The sequence below is a fragment of the Hydra vulgaris genome, chromosome 03 (genome assembly GCF_038396675.1).
Source record: "Hydra vulgaris chromosome 03, alternate assembly HydraT2T_AEP".
NCBI lineage: Eukaryota > Metazoa > Cnidaria > Hydrozoa > Anthoathecata > Hydridae > Hydra > Hydra vulgaris.
The window spans coordinates 53,972,660-53,982,148 of NC_088922.1; positions in this window are offsets into that span (position 1 = coordinate 53,972,660).

Sequence of the window (9,489 nt, forward strand, 5' to 3'; positions counted from 1 at the left end):
CCCCTTTTATGGACCACCGATGAAACAAATAAATGCGATTTTATTTTTAAATTTTGGAAACGAGAGTGACTTCCGTTCAGTTAAATCGCATTTCAATGATGGCGGTCAGCAAGATTACTTCAAAAAGGTAAGTTAGTATTTTATTAGGTTATTTTTTTCTATAAGTACACTCGCTTTTTTTTGTGTGTCATTCTACAAATAAATGAACCATGACAATGCTTCTATGCTAAATGGAAAGCTTTTTCATTTCATTTCTTACTAAATACAAGCGTGTTGCTCCAAATGACATCGTTTTGGTTTTATTTAGTAAAATTAGATGCCCATGTGGTTCTCCCAATATGGACCAACTGCTGTACCTAAAATAGACCAGTGGTTCAAGATGGGAAACTGTAGTCCATATTGGGGAACATAAGTTCTTATTCTCTTGCATGTTATTATTTTATCATAGGCTATTAATAAATTAAATTATCTTAATCTAATGTTTTATTTTAATCTTTGATTATTATTAGTATTTGAAATTTGACTAGACTATAGCCAGACTATAGAATCTATAATAGATTATAATTATTTAATTATAGTAGTTATAGATCTACTAAGTATTTACTATTACTATAATTGACCTGTTAAATTTAAATTAGATAATTATGTAATAATATAAGTTAAGATATAATTATAAGGCTAAGGGTCTAAAAATAATTAAGAATCATTATTAATATTATAGTATTATTATAGTTATAGGCTATAGGCCTAATGATTAAAATTAAATTAATAATAATAATAATAGCCTATTAATAATAATAAATAATGATAAATATTTATTAAGTATTATATTTGTAGTGGTAGACTGTAGTGGGTAAATTTAGACAAATTTATTTTTAAAATTTTGCCCTGTCCTACAATTTATTTCAATCTTATTTTTTTAATCAGGGGCTGCTGGACTAATGATGATCTTCAACGTGCTATTGAGGCGTACAGAAATGGTGATACTGGCTTGAACAAATGTGCAGCCACATACGGCATCCCCAAAGCAACTCTAAAGAGGCATTTGATAATACTAACAAGTTTGCTAACGGCTTTAAAAAGCTAGGCAGAAGTACTATCCTTCCTGCGGATGTTGAGCTAGAAATACACAACCTAGTTTTGAAATTGGAGGCCATGTTTTTCGGAATGTCGAAGAAGGATTTAATGACTCTGGCATTTGAAGTTGCAGAACACAAGGGTTTAAATCACCCATTCAATAAGGATAAAGGTCAAGCTGGGAAAAAGTGGTATTACAAATTTTTAACCAGGTTCCCTGACCTCTGCCTCCGCCAACCAAAAGCTACTTCCATGTCGCGAGCCAGCGGCTTCAACCTGGGGGATATTGACAGGTTTTTTAATTTACTAGAAAATTTAATAAAAGATCATTGCCTCAAGGCCAATAACATTTACAATATTGATGAACCTGGTATTTCAACCGTGCAAAAGAAATGCCAGCGCGTGCATGGCCTAAAAGGCAAAAATCAGATAGGTAGCATAGCCAGTGCAGAAAGGGGTGTTAACACAATAGTTGTCTGTTGCGTAAATGCTGGTGGAACACATTATGTTCCACCAATGATTATATTCAAAAGAAAACAGGTTCCTGATGAACTGGGAGATGGTGCACCAGAAGGCAGCATTGTAACATGTTCTGATTCAGGATGGATAAATTCTGAACTTTTTGTACAGTGAATGAGAATGTTCATCAGTCATGTGAAGCCAACAAAAGATGATAAGGTTTTACTTATTTTAGATGGCCACAAATCTTATACTAAAAATCTTGAGGCCATTCAGCTTGCCATTGACAACAATGTCATAATGTTGTTACTTCCACCTCACACAACACACAAACTGCAGCCTCTGGATAAAGCTTTTTTTAAGCCCCTTTAAGTCTACTACGACCCGGAGGTGGAAAAATGGCTGAGACTAAATCCAGGACGTTCAGTGAGTTCATATCAGGTGGCCAATCTTTTTCATCTGGCATATGCAAAGGCTGCTACCATGTCAACAGCAATTAATGGTTTTGCATCGTGTGGAATTTGGCCATGCTCACGAGATGTTTTTAAACCTCAGGATTATGCGCCATCATTCGCTTCTCAAGCAGGAGACCACGAGACCATGCTGTCTTCACCACTTACATCAGGGACATTACCAGCACAAGCCCAGGAAGCTTCGATACCAGCATTGGTATGTGTAACTAGACCAGCACAAGACCAGGAGGGTGTGCCACCACTTCCAGGCATAAAGGATGAGATGGTTCCAAAACCAACAACTTATGTGACCCACCCAGTGTCACTGGCTGTTGAAACGTCCCATTCCAAAACAGTTCTGCCACAGGTGCTGGAAAATTTTTTGCTCATCCCAATTTACTCTGATGGGAAATGTTTTTTTAGGTCAGTTGTTGTGTGCACAACACCAGATCTTCAGTCAGCTCAGCGATTAAACGGCAAGCTGGTCAGTCCACTGCTTCATCTGAAGGAAACTGCTATGGCTGACTCACTTCGTAATCAGCTTGTTAGCCATTTGATATCTAATTTGGAAATATTGTCTGTTGACATGCGCGGGGATACCTTAAATGCTGACCAACCCCATCTTCACTTTAACTTGTTAGAAGAGCGTATTGCTCACATTGCCAAACCAGACTCGTTTGTGGGAGAATGGGAGATAAATCAGATCTCCTGTCTTCTGAAAACAAAAATTGTAATTCACAATGCAAACAGGAATGTGCTGATGTATGGTGAAGAACATAGTGGTAACCCCATCACAGTGAAGTACACCATGTTTGAAAATAACTCTGGGCATTAACTCTATAAGGCACTAATTTTTTACATCCGGGCTTTGTCTCCAATTCAGAGACTGGTCCCTGTTCTTCCCCCAAAGGGTGCAGGCAAAAGGAAGTGTCGCAAAGAACAGTCAGAAATTCTTACTTCAAGTCCATATAAAAAGCTGTTCCTACAGGAAAGTCCAAAAACAAACACAAAAGTTAAAAAGTCAAAAAACACAAAAATAATTAAAGAAAAGTAGTAAAGAAATGTAAGAAACCCAAAATGAATTCAACAACTAGTACCAGTATTTTAATTGAAAGTTCATGGCTTTGTTTTATGTGTGGAGAATGTAACATAGAAAATATGATATGCTGTCGATCCTGCAAAAGATGGGCACATGAAGAATGGGCAGGAACTTCAGATTGTGACTTTATTTGTGAACTTTGTAAATAAATTTTGAAATATTATTACACATCAGTATTCATGTTTTTGTGTGTGCTAAATGTTAAAATAGTAAAACACTTTATAAATAAAACTGAGTGTATGCATACATGTGCATGAGACTGGTAGAATTAGAATCAAATAAATGGTGGCTGGCTTAAACTTAATAACTTTTTTTTTTTTTACAAAAAGGACATCTAAAAACCTGTTAAAAATTAGAAGCTTACATACTCTTGAGTATTTATATTCTAATAATTTTATCTTTAGTGTGTATATAATTTGTTTAAATGACCAAGTCAAACCGTTTATAACTAGTCCATAATAGGAACCTCAATGGTCCATATTTGGAGCACAAGCTTAAAGTACCCCCAATATGGACCACTTACGTTTTTGACACATTTTATTATTATTAATAAATCAACCACTACAAGCTTCATATAATATGTTCAGCTGAAGGTAAGAAGTGGTTTACAATATAAAAGTTAACTATTTAAACAAAAGTGAGTGAGTTATACACTCTGCAACAAAAGTGGTCCATAATCGGCGACTCTCCCCTACTTAAAGTTCAACACCAATTAGACTAATTGCTTATAATTATTTTTCGTTGAAATTTGGCATATTCATAGAAAATGCATGAAGCAAACTATTTTAATAATAAAAAAAGCGGGCTCTATATTTCTTCGACTACAAATCCAAATGACAACATCAACCAAATTTTCATGCAAAATTCTCAGCAAAATACTCCATAAAAAAAAGTATGGTAGCGATACACAATAGCTATATAAAAATCAAGCCAAACCTTTCTTCTTTTCAAAAGTTGTCAAGGTTTATATATATTTCTAAAAAGAACCACCTCAAAAAACCGTTTGCCTAAGGCTACCTGAAAAAAGTGGTATACTTGGTATAGCACTAACTAAACTAATTGTTTATAATTATTTTTCGTTGAAATTTGGCATGTGCATAGGAAATGCCTGAAATAAACTATTTTAATAATAAAAAAAGCAGACTCTACATTTCTTCGACCAAATTCATGAGAGAACATCAACCTAATGTTCAGGAGCAAAATACCCCATAAAATGTTTAGTAACCATGCATAAAAGTCTTTAAAAAATCAAGATTAGCTTTTCTTCTTTCCAAAAAGTATCAATGTGTATATATGTTTCTATAAAGAAACTCCACAAAACTACGTCTGTCTCACGCTGCCTAAAAAAGAGTTAAAAAAACGAGAACCAAAATTTTAGAATAAAAATCGGTTCCGTAAATTTTTTTTTTTTTTAATTTTTTTATTATTTCAGTTTACAAAGTCAGTCGTTATACAATAAAATAAACTATTAAAATACTTTTACAAATATATAAATATAGCAGACTAACAATATAAACTAGGTTTCCGCAAGAAGATTACAAGGATCTTGTCATCGGGACCTTATAAAATATAATCAAATATATAGTTTTTTACATCTTTTTTAATACTTTTTTATTTACAATAATTGTGAAGTGCAAGGTATTATGAAGAATACATATATACTAATCTTTTACACGAGTTAAACTGTAAATAATATAAACTAGCAAAATATTGTAAACAATATAAAACGTGAGAAAAAATAAAAAAAAAGTTCACAAGTTAAGTTAAAATAAAAAGAAATTAAATTTTTTCAAGTGATTAGTAATATTGTAAAATGTTATCTTGAGAAAGAATAAAATTTTTTGCTTTGTTTTTAAAAAGATGAAGAGAATTAGTTAGATCAAAATAAAAATTTGGCAGAACAAGTTTATTTCACAGGTGTGGCGCTTGATAGGCAAGACAGAATTGATTAAAATTTGTGTGACAAAAAGGTTTTTTTTAAAAATTTATATTTCTAAGTTCGTATTTGTTGGTTGGTTTTAAATTGAAGAGATCTTTAAAGACTGGAGGAGATAGATTGTTTTTCCACATATAAACAAAACATAAAATTTTTAAGACGTTGAGTTCATATATATTTAAAATTCTCATTTCAATAAAGTAAGGTTTACAATGAGAAAAACGATCAGCAAAGTTAATTATGCGAACTGCCCGTTTCTGACAGCGATAAAGACGTTGTAGTTTACTTTTTTCAGTACTTCCCCAGGGAATATTTGCATAGTTTAAGTAACAATGAATAAATGAGAAATAGAGTTGTCTTAAATTTATCTTATTGAGATAATTTCGAGCTTTGTATAAAACTTCAATGTTTTTAGAGACTTTAGAGCATATATAATTAATGTGTTGATTCCAAGTAATGTTCTCATCGAGATAAACACCTAGAAATTTGGTGACGCGATCTCTTTTAATTTCAATATTGTCAATAAAGATTTGAGGCAAGTTTGAGGGTAAGGAATTTTTTTTCTTAAGCGAATGAAAAAGTGTCCATTTAGTTTTTTCGGTGTTTAGTGTTAGTTTATTAGATTTGAACCAGTGGGATAAATGTTCAAGTTCTTTATTTGCTGTAACAAAAAGTTCGTTAATATCCCTCCTAGAGACAAATAAATTAGTATCATCTGCGAACATGATGCTCATCAGATTAGTTGCTTTATTTAGATCGTTTATATAGATTAAAAAAAGAAGTGGTCCAAGGATTTAACCTTGTGGAACCCCGCATGTTATATTTAGACAATTGTTTTGATAGCTGTCATTACCAATAACAAATTGTTTTCTATTCGATAAGTAACTTCTGAACCACCTTAACACTTGTTTATTTATTCCATAGTATTTCAGCTTTTCAAGTAAAATGTGATGGTTGACCATATCAAAGGCTTTCGATAGGTCAATAAAAATACCTAAAGTATACTTTGATTGTTCAAAAGATTTTGAGATTTCATTTACAAATTGGATGATGGCATGCACCGTTGAGTTATCCTTTTTAAAACCAAACTGATTAGTGTATAGTAAGTTATTTTTGTCAAGATGTTTGTATACTCTGTTACGCATAATTCTTTGTAAAACTTTCGAAAATACAGAAAGCACAGAGATGGGGCGATAGTTTGTTATTTTAGATTGATCGCCCTCTTTATAAATAGGAGTCACTTTAGCAATTTTTAATTGCTCTGGAAAAATTCCTTGTTTAATTGATGCGCTAAAAACTTTAAAGAGAACATCTTTTAATTGTTCGAAACAATCTATAATCACGTTTCCGTTTATTTCATCTGATCCACATGATTTATTCTTTTTAATAAATTTGAATGCCCTTTCAAGTTCTTAAATTGATAAATCAGAGGACAACTCATCAGAGTATACGCACTTATCCAATGGTAATAAGAAGTCACTAAATAAGGCTTTGGTATTAGGGATCTTAATTGATAGTTTAGGACCTATTTCAGTAAAAAATTTATTAAATCCATGTGATATTGCATTTGGTTCAAATATAACAGTGTTATTAATTTTAATCATTTGTGGTAGAAAACCTAAGCATGATTTTTTTTTTCCAGTAATTTCCTTCCTTATTTCCCAAATGCGCTTTGTGTTATTTTTAAATTTGTTAATTAATTCTGAATAATAATTCTTTTTTAAGTTTATACGAATTTTCTCAAACAAATATTTATAATTTTTTTAAATTTTTTCGTTTGCAGTTGTTTTTGTTTTAAGAAAAGTTATATACAACTTTTGTTTGATTTTCGATGATTTTTTTAATCCCTTGGTAATCCAAGGAGAGTTCAAACTCTTAGGTTTTTCAATTATTTCGACAAGGGAAAGTTAGCGTCATATACCGAATAAAAAGTTTTGAAAAAAGTTTCATATATGTCATTTGCATTATCATTAATGTTTATATTACTCCAATTTAGTAAAGATAGCTGGTCTTTGAATGAGTTAAAGTTATTCTGATTAAAAATTCGTTTCTTTAATACTTTTTTTTTTGTCAATTTTTTTTCTTTATAGGTGTTAATTGTAACGAAAATGGGGAAATGGTCTGTTATATCAGTTTTTAAAATACCTTTTTGCAAATCATTATTAAAAATATCTGTTGAAATAATGTTATCAATTAGAGTCGCTGAGTTTTTTGTTACTCTAGTAGGTCGATTGATGAGGGGGATTGATCCTGTTTGAAAAATTGCGTCATAAAAACATTTTACTTTGTAGTCATTATTATAAAGAAAACAATTCATATTAAAGTCCCCATGTAAAATATTTTTTTTCTTTTCCGTGTCGCCTTTTTTAATAATTTAGTGTAAAAACATGCTTAGGTTTTCGCTCACGCCACTACGTGGCCGGTAACAACAGCTAATCAATAGGTTTTTTGTTTTTTTGTTTTCAATTTCAATTGTTAAAACTTCTTTATCGCAGTCAGAAACGCTCAACTCGCTTCTAAGTATAAGCGTTAGTATATATATATATATATATATATATATATATATATATATATATATATATATATATATATATATATATATATATATATATATATATATATATATATATATATATATATATATATATATATATATATATATATATATATATATACATATATATATATATACATATATATATATATACATATATATATATATATATATATATATATATATATATATATATATATATATATATATATATATATATATATATATTATTATTATTATTATTATTATTTTATTAAACACCCTTTGTAAATGTGCTTACAAGGTAAAAATACATAAAAACAGTTTAAGATATATAAAGAGAGAATAAAGTATATCACTTGATGATGTTTTCTTCAAGAGTATTTTTGAAAATTGTTCGCTGTTGCTTTGCATTCCAACATTGAATTGCGTGTACTAAAATTTGATAGTATCTTCAGGAATTATATTTTCTGAAATATTAATTTTCACTTTCTTCTTATCCTGAATTAAGTTTTTCATATTTATTTTATGAATCTTACATAATTCCTTTATATCATCTAAAAATGAATATTTGAATGAACAATAGTTAAGCTGAGAATTGATGATTTCAAAAGTTACTTTATTATTTAATAGACGGATAAATAGGTTTATTTTATTTTGTTGTTTGTAAGTCGATATCTCCCGAACTTTAAATAGAGAGTTTATATAGTTTTTGCTATACTTAAAGATATTTAAAAATGACTTAACTGCATTTCTTCCAAGTTTATTAAGTCTTTGCATTGTTGACTCTCTATTTTCACAGAGTTCCAGACCATGCGTTAGCGTCGAAACTGCTAAAGATGTATATAACTGAATAATTGAAGATGGATGTACAAACCGGATACCAGATTGAATCAGAGTTTGCACTATTGTTTGGAAATTTGATACCCTATTGTTAATATTTGTTCTATTGAGTGAGACAAAAATAGATTTTTGTGTATCCCAAATAAAGCCTAGATGATTAAGTTTTTCATTTGGTATTATTTGATGGTCGTCTAGAGTTATCTTGCAATTAGTTAATTGTCTTTTTCCCGAAAGCAACAGTTCCGTTTTGACAGCATTGGGCTTTATGTCGTTTAGGTTATTGTGAATGTTACGCGTTGCAATCAGCCTTTCAATGCCGGGTGGGGTGGGGCTAGGGAGGATGATGTCGTCAGCATAAGCAACAACACCTGTGAAGTTTCCATGTGTAGAAGTACCCACAACGTTATCATTTTTTAAAGTTTCGAGTAACTTTTCGGTGTATATGTTATATAGGTAGGGGGACAGAATGGATCCTTGTCTCACTCCTTGCTTAAGAGCAAATGAAACTGATTTGGAACCTAGGTAAGAGACAGTTGCACTACTTTTGTGGTATAAAGAAGATATAGTGTTAACTATTTGGAGAGGTGAATTTTTATCAAAGTAAAGTTTATCAAAGAGAATGTCCCAGTTGCAGCTGTAAAAAACTTTTTCAGCATCTAAAGAACATAAATAAATAGGCGAATTATTGTTGTTGTAATGCTTAATTGTTTCGCTTATAACAAATTCAGCATGCAAGGTCGAACTCTTACTGTTGAAACCAAATTGAAGGGGATGTGTTTCTTTTATCTCAGGACTGATGAGTAAAATTAGGTATTCTAAAAGTTTCGTAAATATTGGAATAATACTGATACCTCTGTAGTTATTTGGGTCGGTAAGTGATTTTTTATACGATTTGACTAGCGGTATAATAGTTGACACAGATGTAGGGGTCCATCCATGATAAATTGAAAAGTGAAAAAATTTTCTTATCCATTGCGTTAGTGCATCACACTGGGCATATTTTAAATGTTCTGCAGATATATTGAAATGATCTTGGCATTTATTTAATTTTAGGCAAGAAATAGCGACTTTTATACTTTCATCAGTAATA